Source organism: Pristiophorus japonicus, chromosome 6, assembly GCF_044704955.1.
Source record: "Pristiophorus japonicus isolate sPriJap1 chromosome 6, sPriJap1.hap1, whole genome shotgun sequence".
NCBI classification, from domain to species: domain Eukaryota; kingdom Metazoa; phylum Chordata; class Chondrichthyes; family Pristiophoridae; genus Pristiophorus; species Pristiophorus japonicus.
Window position 1 is genome coordinate 245,082,041 of NC_091982.1, and position 14,044 is coordinate 245,096,084.

The 14,044-nt window shown below is 46.4% G+C and overlaps 1 protein-coding gene across 1 annotated transcript in view; it reads left to right on the plus strand.

Annotated features, from left to right (window-relative positions):
* The window catches only part of LOC139266283 (organic solute transporter subunit alpha-like), a 72,767-nt gene that overhangs the window by 33,121 nt on the left and 25,602 nt on the right, over positions 1 to 14,044 (plus strand). The gene's annotated exons all lie outside the window — the stretch shown is intronic.

Genomic DNA, 14,044 nt, shown 5'->3' on the forward strand with positions numbered 1-14,044 from the left:
TGGAAGTGTAAAACTTGGGGAATGTTGAAAAGCAGAGAGTCATCCGTCCAAATATTTCCCAACGTGGGAGAGGAGCAGCTGTGCAGATCCAGGAATTCTTACAAGTGGATGGAGAGGGAAAAAACACCTATAGAAGGCAAAAGGGATTGTAGAGTTTATATCAATAGAGAGATTGAATACAATATCAGAGGCCGTATACAATAAATAAATATTTACATTTCTATAGCTCCTTTCACTACCTCAGGATGTGTTTACAGCCAATTAAATACTTTTTGGAGTGTATTCACTGTTGTAATGTAGGAAACGCAGCAGCCAAATTGCGCATAGCAAGATTCCACAAACAGCAATGCGATAATGACCAGATAATCTGTTGCAGTAATGTTGGGTCAGGGATAAATTAGGATGTGCTTCTGTACATGGTGCTTTGGGATCTCTTACACCCATCTGAGAGGGCAAATGTAACGCTTCACAAAGGCTAGATACAGAGTAAAGATCTCCCTACACTGTCCCATCAAACACTCCCAGGGCAGGTACAGCATGGGTTAGATACAGAGTAAAGCTCCCTCTACACTGTCCCATCAAACACTCCCAGGAGAGGTACAGCATGGGTTAGATACAGAGTAAAGCTACCTTATGCTGTCCCATCAAACACTCCCAGGAGAGGTACAGCATGGGTTAGATACAGAGTAAAGCTACCTTACACTGTCCCATCAAACACTCCCAGGGCAGGTATAGCACGGGTTAGATACAGAGTAAAGCTACCTTACACTGTCCCATCAAACACTCCCAGAGCAGGTACAGCACAGGGTTAGATACAGAGTAAAGCTCCCTCTACACTGTCCCATCAAACACTCCCAGGGCAGGTACAGCACGGGTTAGATACAGAGTAAAGCTCCCGCTACACTGTCCCATCAAACACTCCCAGAGCAGGTACAGCACAGGGTTAGATACAGAGTAAAACTCCCTCTACACTGTCCCATCAAACACTCCCAGAGCAGGTACAGCATGGGGTTAGATACAGAGTAAAGCTCCCTCTACACTGTCCCATCAAACACTCCGATGCTTCAGATATTATTTTCAACAAGTGGAACACTATGGAAGGCAGACAGAATGGTCAGGGGGAATGGAGTGAATTCTCTTTTTACAAAAGAGCCTCTCCGGGAAGCACAGATTGACAGTCGAATGGCCAGAAGTCTAAAGGTTAAAATGTCAGTCACGTTGGAGATTGATTGTAGTAGCAGTTCAAAGCTCTAAACATCCTGACCCGGTATTGCAAAGACACAATGCACAACTCATTAACAGAATCCAGCGTAGCCCACACACAAACACAAGACTGGACAAACAGGGACACACAGGATACTGACTTTGGAAAGGAAGATGGGATATCTTTACCCTGAGGAAGTGACCAGGTGATGGATAATGGTGGAAATGTTAAATATTTAACGTGCCGATAGACTGGGGCCACGGAGTGTGGAGCCCAGACTCCCCAGATTAAACGGTAAAGAACTTGCATTTATATAGCACTTTTCCAACCTCAGGATGTCCCAATGCATTTTTCAAGTACTTTTTCAATTGCAGTCACTGTTGTAATGTGGGAAACGCAGCAGCCAATGTGCGCACAGAAAGCTCCTACAAACAGCATTTAGGTAATTACCTCATAATTTGTTTTGGTGATGTTAGTTCGGGGATAAATTGGGACACTCTTCTGCGAATTGTACCGTGGATCTTTTGCGTCCACCTAAGAGGGCAGACAGTGCCTTGGCTTAACGCTTCATCCGACAGCCTTGCGCTCCCCTTGAACTGCACAGGGAGAGTCAGCCTGGGTTTTGTGCTCAAGTCTGTGGAATGGGACTCATAAGAACATAAGAACATAAGAATTAGGAACAGGAGTAGGCCATCTAGCCCCTCAAGCCTGCTCCGCCATTCAACAAGATCATGGCTGATCTGGCCGTGGACTCAGCTCCACTTACCCGCCCTCTCCACGTAACCCTTAATTCCCTTATTGGTTAAAAATCTATCTATCTGTGACTTGAATATATTCAATGAGCTAACCTCAACTGCTTCCTTGGGCAGAGAATTCCACAGATTCACAACCCTCTAGGAGAAGAAATTCCTTCTCAACTCGGTTTTAAATTGGCTCCCCCGTATTTTGAGGCTGTGCCCCCTGGTTCTAGTCTCCCCTACCAGTGGAAACAACCTCTCTGTCTCTATCTTGTCTATCCCTTTCATGATTTTAAATGTTTCTATAAGATCACCCCTCATCCTTCTGAACTCCAACGAGTAAAGACCCAGTCTACTCAATCTATCATCATAAGGTAACCCCCTCATCTCCGGAATCATCCCAGTGAATCGTCTCTGTACCCCCTCCAAAGCCAGTATATCCTTCCTTAAGTAATATGACCAAAACTGCACGCAGTGCTCCAGGTGCGGCCTTACCAATACCCTATACAGTTGCAGAAGGACCACCCTGCTTTTGTACTCCATCCCTCTCGCAATGAAGGCCAACATTCCATTCGCCTTCCTGATTACCTGCTGCACGTGCAAACTAACTTTTTGGGATTCATGCACAAGGACCCCCAGGTCCCTCTGCACCTCAGCATGTTGTAATTTCTCCCCATTCAAATAATATTCCCTTTTACTGTTTTTTTTCCCAAGGTGGATGACCTCACACTTTCCGACATTGTATTCCATCTGCCAAACCTTCGCCCATTCGCTTAACCTATCCAAATCTCTTTGCACCTCTCTGTGTCCTCTACACAACCCGCTTTCCCACTAATCTTTGTGTCATCTGCAAATTTTGTTACACTACACTCTGTCCCCTCTTCCAGGTCATCTATGTATATTGTAAACAGTTGTGGTCCCAGCACCGATCCCTGTGGCACACCACTAACCACCGATTTCCAACCCGAAAAGGACCCATTTATCCCGACTCTCTGCTTTCTGTTCGCCAGCCAATTCTCTATCCATGCTAATACATTTCCTCTGACTCTGCGTACCTCAATCTTCTGCAGTAACCTTTTGTGTGGCACCTTATCGAATGCCTTTTGGAAATCTAAATACACCACATCCATCGGTACACCTCTATCCACCATGCTCGTTATATCCTCAAAGAATTCCAGTAAGTTAGTTAAACATGATTTCCCCTTCATGAATCCATGCTGCGTCTGCTTGATTGCACTATTCCTATCTAGATGTCCCACTATTTCTTCCTTAATGATAGTTTCAAGCATTTTCCCCACTACAGATGTTAAACTAACCGGCCTATAGTTACCTGCCTTTTGCCTGCCCCCTTTTGTAAACAGAGGCATTACATTAGCTGCTTTCCAATCTGCTGGTATCTCCCCAGAGTCCAGAGAATTTTGGTAGATTATAACGAATGCATCTGCTATAACTTCCGCCATCTCTTTTAATACCCTGGGATGAATTTCATCAGGACCAGGAGACTTGTCTACCTTGAGTCCCATTAGCCTGTCCAGCACTACCCCCCTAGTGATAGTGATTGCCTCAAGGTCCTCCCTTCCCACATTCCTGTGGCCTGCAATTTTTGGCATGGTTTTTGTGTCTTCCACTGTGAAGACCGAAGCAAAATAATTGTTTAAGGTCGCAGTCATTTCCACATTTCCCATTATTAAATTACCCTTCTCATCTTCTAAGGGACCAACATTTACTTTAGTCACTCTTTTCCATTTTATATATCTGTAAAAGCTTTTACTATCTGTTTTTATGTTTTACGCAAGTTTACCTTCGTAATCTATCTTTCCTTTCTTTATTGCTTTTTTAGTCATTCTTTGCTGTTGTTTAAAATTTTCCAAATCCTCTAGTTTCCCACTAACCTTGGCCACCTTATACGCATTGGTCTTTGATTTGATACTCTCCTTTATTTCCTTGGTTATCCACGGCTGGTTATCCCTTCTCTTACCGCCCTTCTTTTTCACTGGAATATATTTTTGTTGAGCACTATGAAAGAGCTCCTTAAAAGTCCTCCACTGTTCCTCAATTGTGCCACCGTTTAGTCTGTGTTTCCAGTCTACTTTAGCCAACTCTGCCCTCATCCCACTGTAGTCCCCTTTGTTTAAGCATAGTACGCTCGTTTCTGACACAACTTCCTCACCCTCAATCTGTATTACAAATTCAACCATACTGTGATCACTCATTCCGAGAGGATCTTTTACTCGGAGATCGTTTATTTTTCCTGTCTCATTACACAGGACCAGATCTAAGATAGCTTGCTCCATTGTAGGTTCTGTAACATACTGTTCTAAGAAACAATCCCGTATGCATTCTATGAATTCCTCCTCCAGGCTACCCCGTGCGATTTGATTTGACCAATCGATATGTAGGTTAAAATCCCCCATGACTACTGCCGTTCCTTTTTCACATGCCTCCATTATTCCCTTGATTATTGCCCGCCCCACCGTGAAGTTATTATTTGGGGGCCTATAAACTACACCCAGCAGTGTCTTTTTCCCCTTACTATCTCTAATCTCCACTCACAATGATTCAACATTTTGTTCATTAGAACCAATATCGTCTCTCACAACTGGCCTGATATCTTTATTAACAGAGCTACCCCACCTCCTTTCCCTTCTTGTCTATCTTTCCGAATCGTCAGATACCCCTGTATGTTTAATTCACAGTCTTGGCCACCCTGCAACCATGTTTCTATAATGGGCACCAAATCATACCCATTTGTAATGATTTGTGCCGGCAACTCATTTACTTTATTTCGAATGCTGCGTGCATTTAGGTAGAGTGTTTTAATACTAGCTTTTAAACCATGATTTTTAATTTTGACCCCTCCTGCAGCCCCTTTATATTCAGTGGCCCTTTTTGTTCTTTGCCTTGGGTTTCTCTGCCCTCCACTTTTATTCATCTCCTTTCTGTCTTTTGCTTTTGTCTCCTTTTTGTTTCCCTCTGTCTCCCTGCATTGGTTCCCATCCCCCTGCCATATTAGTTTAACTCCTCCCCAACAGCACTAGCAAACACTCCCCTTAGGACATTGGTTCCGGTCCTGCCCAGGTGCAGACCGTCCAGTTTGTACTGGTCCCACCTCCCCCAGAACCTGTTCCAATGCCCCAGGAATTTGAATCCCTCCCTGCTGCACCACTGCTCAAGCCACGTATTCATCTGCCCTATTCTGCGATTCCTACTCTGACTAGCACGTGGCACTGGTAGCAATCCTGAGATTACTACTTTTGAGGTCCTACTTTTTAATTTAGCTCCTAGCTCCTTAAATTCGTCTCGTAGGACCTCATCCCTTTTTTTACCTATGTCATTGGTACCAATGTGCACCACGACAACTGGCTGTTCTCCCTCCCTTTTTAGAATGTCCTGCACCCGCTCCGAGACATCCTTGATCCTTGCACCAGGGAGGCAACATACCATCCTGGAGTCTCGGTTGCGGCCGCAGAAACGCCTATCTATTCCCCTTACAATTGAATCCCCTATCACTATCGCTCTCCCACTCTTTTTCCTGCCCTCCTGTGCAACAGAGCCAGCCAAGGTGCCATGAACTTGGCTGCTGCTGCCCTCCCCTGATGAGTCAGCCCCCTCAACAGTACTCAAAGCAGTGTATCTGTTTTGCAGGGGGATGACCGCAGGGGACCCTTGCACTACCTCGAACCCACAGAGGCAAGTGTGTAACTCAGGCTATGGAGTGCGCTTGATGTCTCGGAGCGGGTGCAGGACATTCTGAAATGGGAGGGAGAACAGCCGGTTGTCGTGGTGTACATTGGTACCAACGACATAGGTAAAAAAAGGGATGAGGTCCTACGAAACGAATTTAAGGAGCTAGGAGCTAAATTAAAAAGTAGGACCTCAAAAGTAGTAATCTCAGGATTGCTACCAGTGCCACGTGATAGTCAGAGTAGGAATCGCAGGATAGCGCAGATGAATACGTGGCTTGAGCAGTGGTGCAGCAGGGAGGGATTCAAATTCCTGGGGCATTGGGACCGGTTCTGGGGGATGTGGGACCAGTACAAACCGGACGGTCTGCACCTGGGCAGGACCGGACCCAATGTCCTAGGGGGAGTGTTTGCTAGTGCTGTTGTGGAGGATTTAAACTAATATGGCAGGGGGATGGGAACCAATGCAGGGAGACAGAGGGAAACAAAAAGGAGGCAAAAGCAAAAGACAGAAAGGAGATGAGGAAAAGTGGAGGGCAGAGAAACCCAAGGCAAAGAACAAAAAGGGCCACTGTACAGCAAAATTCTAAAAGGACAAAGGGTGTTAAAAAAACAAGCCTGAAGGCTTTGTGTCTTAATGCAAGGAGTATCTGCAATAAGGTGGATGAATTAAGTGTGCAAATAGATGTTAACAAATATGATGTGATTGGGATTACGGAGACGTGGTTCCAGGATGATCAGGGCTGGGAACTCAACATTCAGGGATATTCAACATTCAGGAAGGATAGCATAAAAGGAAAAGGAGGTGGGGTAGCATTGCTGGTTAAAGAGGAGATTAATGCAATAGTTAGGAAAGACATTAGCTTGGATGATGTGGAATCTATATGGGTAGAGCTGCAGAACACCAAAGGGCAAAAAACGTTAGTGGGAGTTGTGTACAGACCTCCAAACAGTAGAAGTGATGTTGGGGAGGGCATCAAACAGGAAATTAGGGGTGCATGCAATAAAGGTGCAGCAGTTATAATGGGTGACTTTAATATGCACATAGATTGGGCTAGCCAAACTGGAAGCAATACGGTGGAGGAGGATTTCCTGGAGTGCATAAGGGATGGTTTTCCAGACCAATATGTTGAGGAACCAACTAGGGGGGAGGCCATCTTAGACTGGGTGTTGTGTAATGAGAGAGGATTAATTAGCAATCTCATTGTGCGAGGCCCCTTGGGGAAGAGTGACCATAATATGGTGGAATTCTGCATTAGGATGGAGAATGAAACAGTAAATTCAGAGACCATGGTCCAAAACTTAAAGAAGGGTAACTTTGAAGGTATGAGGCGTGAATTGGCTAGGATAGATTGGTGAATGATACTTAGGGGGTTGACTGTGGATGGGCAATGGCAGACATTTAGAGACCGCATGGATGAATTACAACAATTGTACATTCCTGTCTGGCGTAAAAATAAAAAAGGGAAGGTGGCTCAACCGTGGCTATCTAGGGAAATCAGGGATAGTATTAAAGCCAAGGAAGTGGCATACAAATTGGCCAGAAATAGCAGCGAACCTGGGGACTGGGAGAAATTTAGAACTCAGCAGAGGAGGACAAAGGGTTTGATTAGGGCAGGGAAAATGGAGTACGAGAAGAAGCTTGCAGGGAACATTAAGGCGGATTGCAAAAGTTTCTATAGGTATGTAAAGAGAAAAAGATTAGTAAAAACAAACGTAGGTCCCCTGCAGTCAGAATCAGGGGAAGTCATAACGGGGAACAAAGAAATGGCAGACCAATTGAACAAGTACTTTGGTTCGGTATTCACTAAGGAGGATACAAACAACCTTCCGGATATAAAAGGGGTCAGAGGGTCTAGTAAGGAGGGGGAACTGAGGGAAATCTTTATTAGTCGGGAAATTGTGTTGGGGAAATTGATGGGATTGAAGGCCGATAAATCCCCAGGGCCTGATGGACTGCATCCCAGAGTACTTAAGGAGGTGGCCTTGGAAATAGCGGATGCATTGACAGTCATTTTCCAACATTCCATTGACTCTGGATCAGTTCCTATGGAGTGGAGGGTAGCCAATGTAACCCCACTTTTTAAAAAAGGAGGGAGAGAGAAAACAGGGAATTATAGACCGGTCAGCCTGACCTCAGTAGTGGGTAAAATGATGGAATCAATTATTAAGGATGTCATAGCAGTACATCTGGAAAATGGTGACATGATAGGTCCAAGTCAGCATGGATTTGTGAAAGGGAAATCATGCTAACTTGGAGATATTACACTTAATTCCTTCATCTAAATCCTTAATGTATATTATAAATAGCCGGGGTCCCAGCACTGAGCCCTGCGGCACCCCACTAGTCACTGCCTGCCATTCTGAAAAGGACCCATTTATCCCGATTCTCTGCTTCCTGTCTGCCAACCAGTTCTCTACCCAAGTCAGTACATTACCCCCAATACCATGTGCTTTGATTTTGCACACCAATCTCTTGTGTGGGACCTTGTCAAAAGCCTTTTGAAAGTCCAAATACACTACATCCACTGGTTCTCCCTTGTCCACTCTACTAGTCACATCCTCAAAAAATTCCAGAAAATTTGTCAAGCATGATTTCCCTTTCATAAATCCATGCTGACTTGGACCGATCCTGTCACTGATTTCCAAATGCGCTGCTATTTCATCTTTAATAATTGATTCCAACATTTTCCCCACTACTGATGTCAGGCTAACCGGTCTATAATTACCCATTTTCTCTCTCCCTCCTTTTTTAAACAGTGATGTTACATTAGTTACCCGCCAGTCCATAGGAACTGATCCACAGTCGATAGACCGTTGGAAAATGATCACCAATGCACCCACTATTTCTAGGGCCACTTCCTTAATTACTCTGGGATGCAAACTATCAAGCCCCAGGGATTTATCGGTCTTCAATCCCATCAATTTCCCTAACATAATTTCACGCTTTATAAGGATATCCTTCAGTTCCTCCTTCTCACTAGACCCTCGGTCCCCTAGTATTTCCGGAAAGTTATTTGTGTCTTCCTTCGTGAAAACAGAACCAAAGTATTTGTTTAACTGGTCCACCATTTCTTTGTTCCCCATTATAAATTCACCTGAATCTGACTGCAAGTGATCTACTTTTGTTTTCACTAATCTTTTTCTCTTCACATATTTATAGAAGCTTTTGCAGTCAGTTTTTATGTTCCCAGCAAGCTTCCTCTCATACTCCATTTCCCCCCTCCTATTAAACCCTTTGTCCTCCTCTGCTGTATTTCAAAATTCTCCCAGTCCTCAGGTTTGCTGCTTTTTCTGACCAATTTATATGCCTCTTCCTTGGATTTAACACTACCTTAATTTCCCTTGTTAGCCACGGTTGAGCCACCTTCCCCATTATATTTTTACTCCAGATAGGGATGTACAATTGTTGAAGTTCATCCATGTGATCTTTAAATGTTTGCCATTGCCTATCCACTGTCAACCCTTTAAGTATCACTCGCCAGTCTATTCTAGCCAAGTCACGTCTCATACCATTGGAGTAACCTTTCTTTAAGTTCAGGACCCTAGTCTCTGAATTAACTGTGCCACTCTCCATCTTAATAAAGAATTCTACCATATTATGATCACTCTTCCTCAAGGGGCCTCGCACAACAAGATTGTTAATTAGTCCTTTCTCATTGCACATCACCCATTCTAGGATGGCCAGCCCTCTAGTTGGTTCCTCGACATATTGATCTGGTTTGTACTGGTCCCACCCCCCCCCCAGAACCGGTTCCAATGTCTCAGGAATTTGAATCCCTCCCTTCTGCACCACTCCTCAAGCCACGTATTCATCTGAGCTATCCTGCAATTCCTACTCTGACTAGCACGTAGCACTGGTAGCACTCCTGAGATTACTACTTTTGAGGTCCTACTTTTTAATTTAGCTCCTAGCTCCCTAAATTTGTCTTGTAGGACCTCATCCTGTTTTTTACCTATATCGTTGGTACCTATATGCACCACGACAACTGGCTGTTTACCCTCCCCCTTCAAAATGTCCTGCACCTGCTCCGAGTCTTTCTTGACCCTTGCACCAGGGAGGCAACATACCATCCTGGAGTCTCGGTTGCGGCCGCAGAAACATCTATCTATTCCCATTACAATAGAATCCCCTATCACTATAGCTCTCCCACTCTTTTTCCTACCCTCCTGTGCAGCAGAGCCACCCACGGTGCCATGGACGTGGCTGCTGCTGCCCTCCCCTGATGAGTCATCCCCCTGAACAGTACCCAAAGAGATGTATCTGTTTTGCAGGGGGATGACCGCAGGGGACCCCTGCACTACCTTCCTTCCACTGCTCTTTCTCTTGGTCACCCAAAACCTTATCTGGCTGTGTAACCTTTACCTGCTGTAAGACCAACTCACTAAACGTGCTATTCACGTCACTCTCAGCATGATGGAGCCTTACACAAGGTGAGAAGCGAGAGGAACTGTTTCAAAATCAAGGCAGCATTCGGCCAATTGTTAGACCAGGGAGCCTTCACAAAACTGGAATCAGTGGAATCAAAGGGAAAATCTTCCAGTGGTCGAACAGAAAGGAAGATTGTTGACAGTGTCCGACCACTTCAGTCCCAGGAGATCACATAGGGAAGTCTTTGACCTGACCATCTCCAGCCTCTTCATCAATCACGTTCCCTCCGTCACAGGGACAGGGCTGAATCAATGACCTTCCCTCCATCACAGAGACAGGGTTGAATCAATGACCTTCCCTCCGTCACAGGGGCAGGGCTGAATCATTGACCTTCCCTCCGTCACAAGAACAGCGCTGAATCAATGACCTTCCCTCCATCACAGAGACAGGGTTGAATCAATGACCTTCCCTCCGTCACAGGGACAGGGTTGAATCAATGACCTTCCCTCCATCACAGGGACAGGGTTGAGACTTTTTGCTGATGATTCCATGGTGTTGAACCCCATTCACAACTCCTCCAATCAGGAAGCAGCCATGACAACGTGACTTAGACAACATCCATATCAAATACTATGGTCCCAAGAACAGGACAAACACTGGACACTCTCACATGAGTGTCCCACCTCCTGACCCACTCAAAGCCTTCCCCCCATCTACAAGGCACAAGTCAGGAGTGTGATGGAATAGTCTCCACTTGCCTTGATGACTGCAGCTCCAACAACACTCAAGGAGCTCGTCCAGGACAAGGTAGCCCCGCTTGATTGGCACCCCATCCTCCAGCTTGAACATTCACTCCCCCCTCCACCAGCGCACCGTGGCTGCAGTGTGTAGCATCCATGAGATGCACTGCAGCTACTTGCCAAGGCTTCTTCGGCAGCACCTCCCAAACCCGCAACCTCCACCACCTAGAAGGACAAGGGCAGCAAGCGCATGGGAACACCGTCACCTCCAAGTTCCCCTCCAAGTTCCCCTCCAAGTTACACACCATCCTGACTTGGAAATATATCGGCCGTTCCTTCATCATCGCTGGGTCAAAATCCTGGAACTCCCTCCCTAACAGCACTGTGGGAGCACCTTCACCACACGGACTGCAGCGGTTCAAGAAGGCAGCTCGCCACCACCTTCTCGAGGGTAATTAGGGATGGGCAATAAATGCCGGCCTTGCCAGCGACGCCCACATCCCGGGAACGAATAAAAAGAAAAAAGAAAAGTTCTGGCCTCCATAAAGCGATCCGGGGAAAGTCTCGCTTTTCACGGTCACGGGGGGGGGCTCAACGCCCCCACTGCCCTGACCTACTTAGTGAGGCGGAGTGGCTGAGAGACACCGACCCGCCGAGGTTTAAAGAATAGGTTCAGCAGTCTTCAGATACGAAAGAAGCCATTTAGCCTCACGCCGTTCAGTAATCGATCTCCAGGATAGACTTCAGGACCTTTCAAAATGCTTCACACACTCACTTCACACAAAGGGAGCGTAATCCTGGAACTCACCCCCCCGCGACCCCCCCCACCCCCCAAAAAAAAAAAGCTGTGGATTCTGGGGAATCAAGTGGAGCTTTCAAGACTGAGAGCGATAGGTGTGTGTTGGGTAAGGGTATTGGGGGATACGGAGCGAAGGCGGGTAGATGGAGTTGAGGTACAGATCAGCCGTGATGTAACTGAATGACAGAGCAAGCTCGAAGGGCTGTATGACCTCCTCTCCTCCTTTTCCTGTAGGGGAATCAGGCACAGAGGGTACAATTTTTCAGCCTTGAAAGCTCCAATTGACCCTCAGCATCCACAGCTTTTCGGGGAAAGAGTTCCAGATTCCCACTACCCTTTGTGTGAAAATAATTCCTGACTTCACCCCTGAACGGCCAGGCACTAATGTTAAGGTGATGCCCCTTGTTCTTGACTCCCCCACCAGAGGAAATCATTTCTCATGATCTACCCCATCAATCCCTTTAATCAGCTTAAACACCTCGATTAGACCACCCCTTAATCTTCTACACTCGAGGGAATGTGAGCCCAGTCTGTGCAGCCTGTCCTCATCATTTAACCCTTTTAGCCCCGGTATCACTCTGGTGAATCTGCACTGCTCCCTCTCCGAGGCCGATATACCCTCCCTGAGGGGCAGGGCCCAGGACTGAACCCAGTTACTCCTGATGGGGTCTGACCAGGGTTTTCCACAACTGAAGCATCACTTCCAACACTTTTATTTTATAGCCTTCTTGCGATAAAGTCAATTCTCTTCTTCTCTTCCGTTCCTAGTGAGACACGAGACAACCCATTTCTTCCACTGCTTTTACATCCAGCAGATCATGCTCTAGGTTGCTTCCAAAACAAAGACCCCTTTATATGAGGGAAGGCCGTTAGTTTATCTGGGGGGGGCTGGCTAAATAAGTCATCAGCTGGTTACAGCACAGGAACAAAGGGACTCCCACCACAAGCGTGTAAACACATTTAAACCCGCTTACAAAGCTGTGGCTCAGTGGATAGCACTCATTCCTGAGTCAGAAAGTTGTGGGTTCAAGTCCCACTGTGGTGGAGGGAGTGAATATTTAAGGTGGTGGATGGGGTGCCACTCCAGGGACTTGAGCACAAAAACAATCTAGGCTGACACGCCAGTGCAGTACGGAGTGTTAAATGCTTGTGGCGGAGGGGCGGCGAGAGATCATGGCGGAGGACTGGTGAGAGATCATGGTGAGAGATCGTGGTGGAGGAGTGGTGAGAGATCGTGGTGGAGGACCGGTGAGAGATTGTGGCGGAGGTGCGGTGAATAAGGGTGTGGGGCCTAGAAGAGCCGAGGGCCCAGGGGCTGCACGGACCAGCCCACACTGCGATATGTGCGCGCACTAGATCCGTGCAGCAGAGCAGGTCTCCAGTCGTCCTGGTTAGCCCTTGCCACTGGATAAAGGCCTAGCTCTGTCAAGCCCGTGTGGTGGCTGATGTGCAACGGTCACCAAACGTTAAAAAAATCCACGCACTGGCATCTTCCACCCCCTCAACTGGAGTTCAGGACTGGAACATCGGGTCCTTCATTGAAACATCTGTGAACTCATCCCTTTTGGTGTGGAAGCAAGTCATCCTCGTTCAAGGGACCGCCTATGATGATGAGTACTGAGGGAGTGCTGCTCTGTCAGAGGTGCCGTCTTTTGGATGAGACGTTAAACTGAGGCCCCGTCTGCTCTCTCAGGTGGATGTAAAAGATCCCATGGCACCATTTCGAAGAAGAGCAGGGGAGTTATCCCCGGTGGCCTGGTCAATATTTATCCCTCAATCAACATAACAAAATACAAATTATCTGGTCGTTATCACATTGCAGTTTGTGGGAGCTTGCTGTGCGCAAATTGACTGCCGCATTTCTCACATTACAACAGTGACTACACTCCAAAAGCATTTCATTGGTTGTAAAGTGCTTTGAGACGTCCGGTGGTTGTGAAAGGCGCTATATAAATGCAAGTCTTTTTTCAGCTCTCCACTCTGAGGCAACCCAGTATTCGGAGAGCTGGACTAAGTGCTTCTGATTGGTGGGGCTGCCTGGTGTGGTGCTCGAACCCATGACCTTCTGACTCACAGGCAGGACTGCTATCAGTGAGCCAAGGCCATGGTTCTCTCCCTGGTTACTGCACGGTAACAAAAGGACCCACACCAGAAGCGTGTAAACACAAACAAAACCACTTGCAAACAAGCGTGCACAACAGCCCTTCCCCAATAAGCCCACTAGCCACACCTTGCCTGATAATATTGCACTGCAGTAAATCGCGCAATACGGCGTCTCAGTGTAATGTCACAAATGATGTATCATTCCAACCACATTCCTTTTTTTAATTTCCAGAACCTGGCATTTACACAAGAATCATTTCAGGAGTGCTCAAATAAATCAAGTGAAACATTCAAATCTGGAAACGTCCTCTTAATCTCCAAAATTCACCAAAATCATTCAAAGAAAATAAACATTTATATATTGAGCAATATATTGAGAGGATGGGCTTCGATAGGGAGTTAGTGT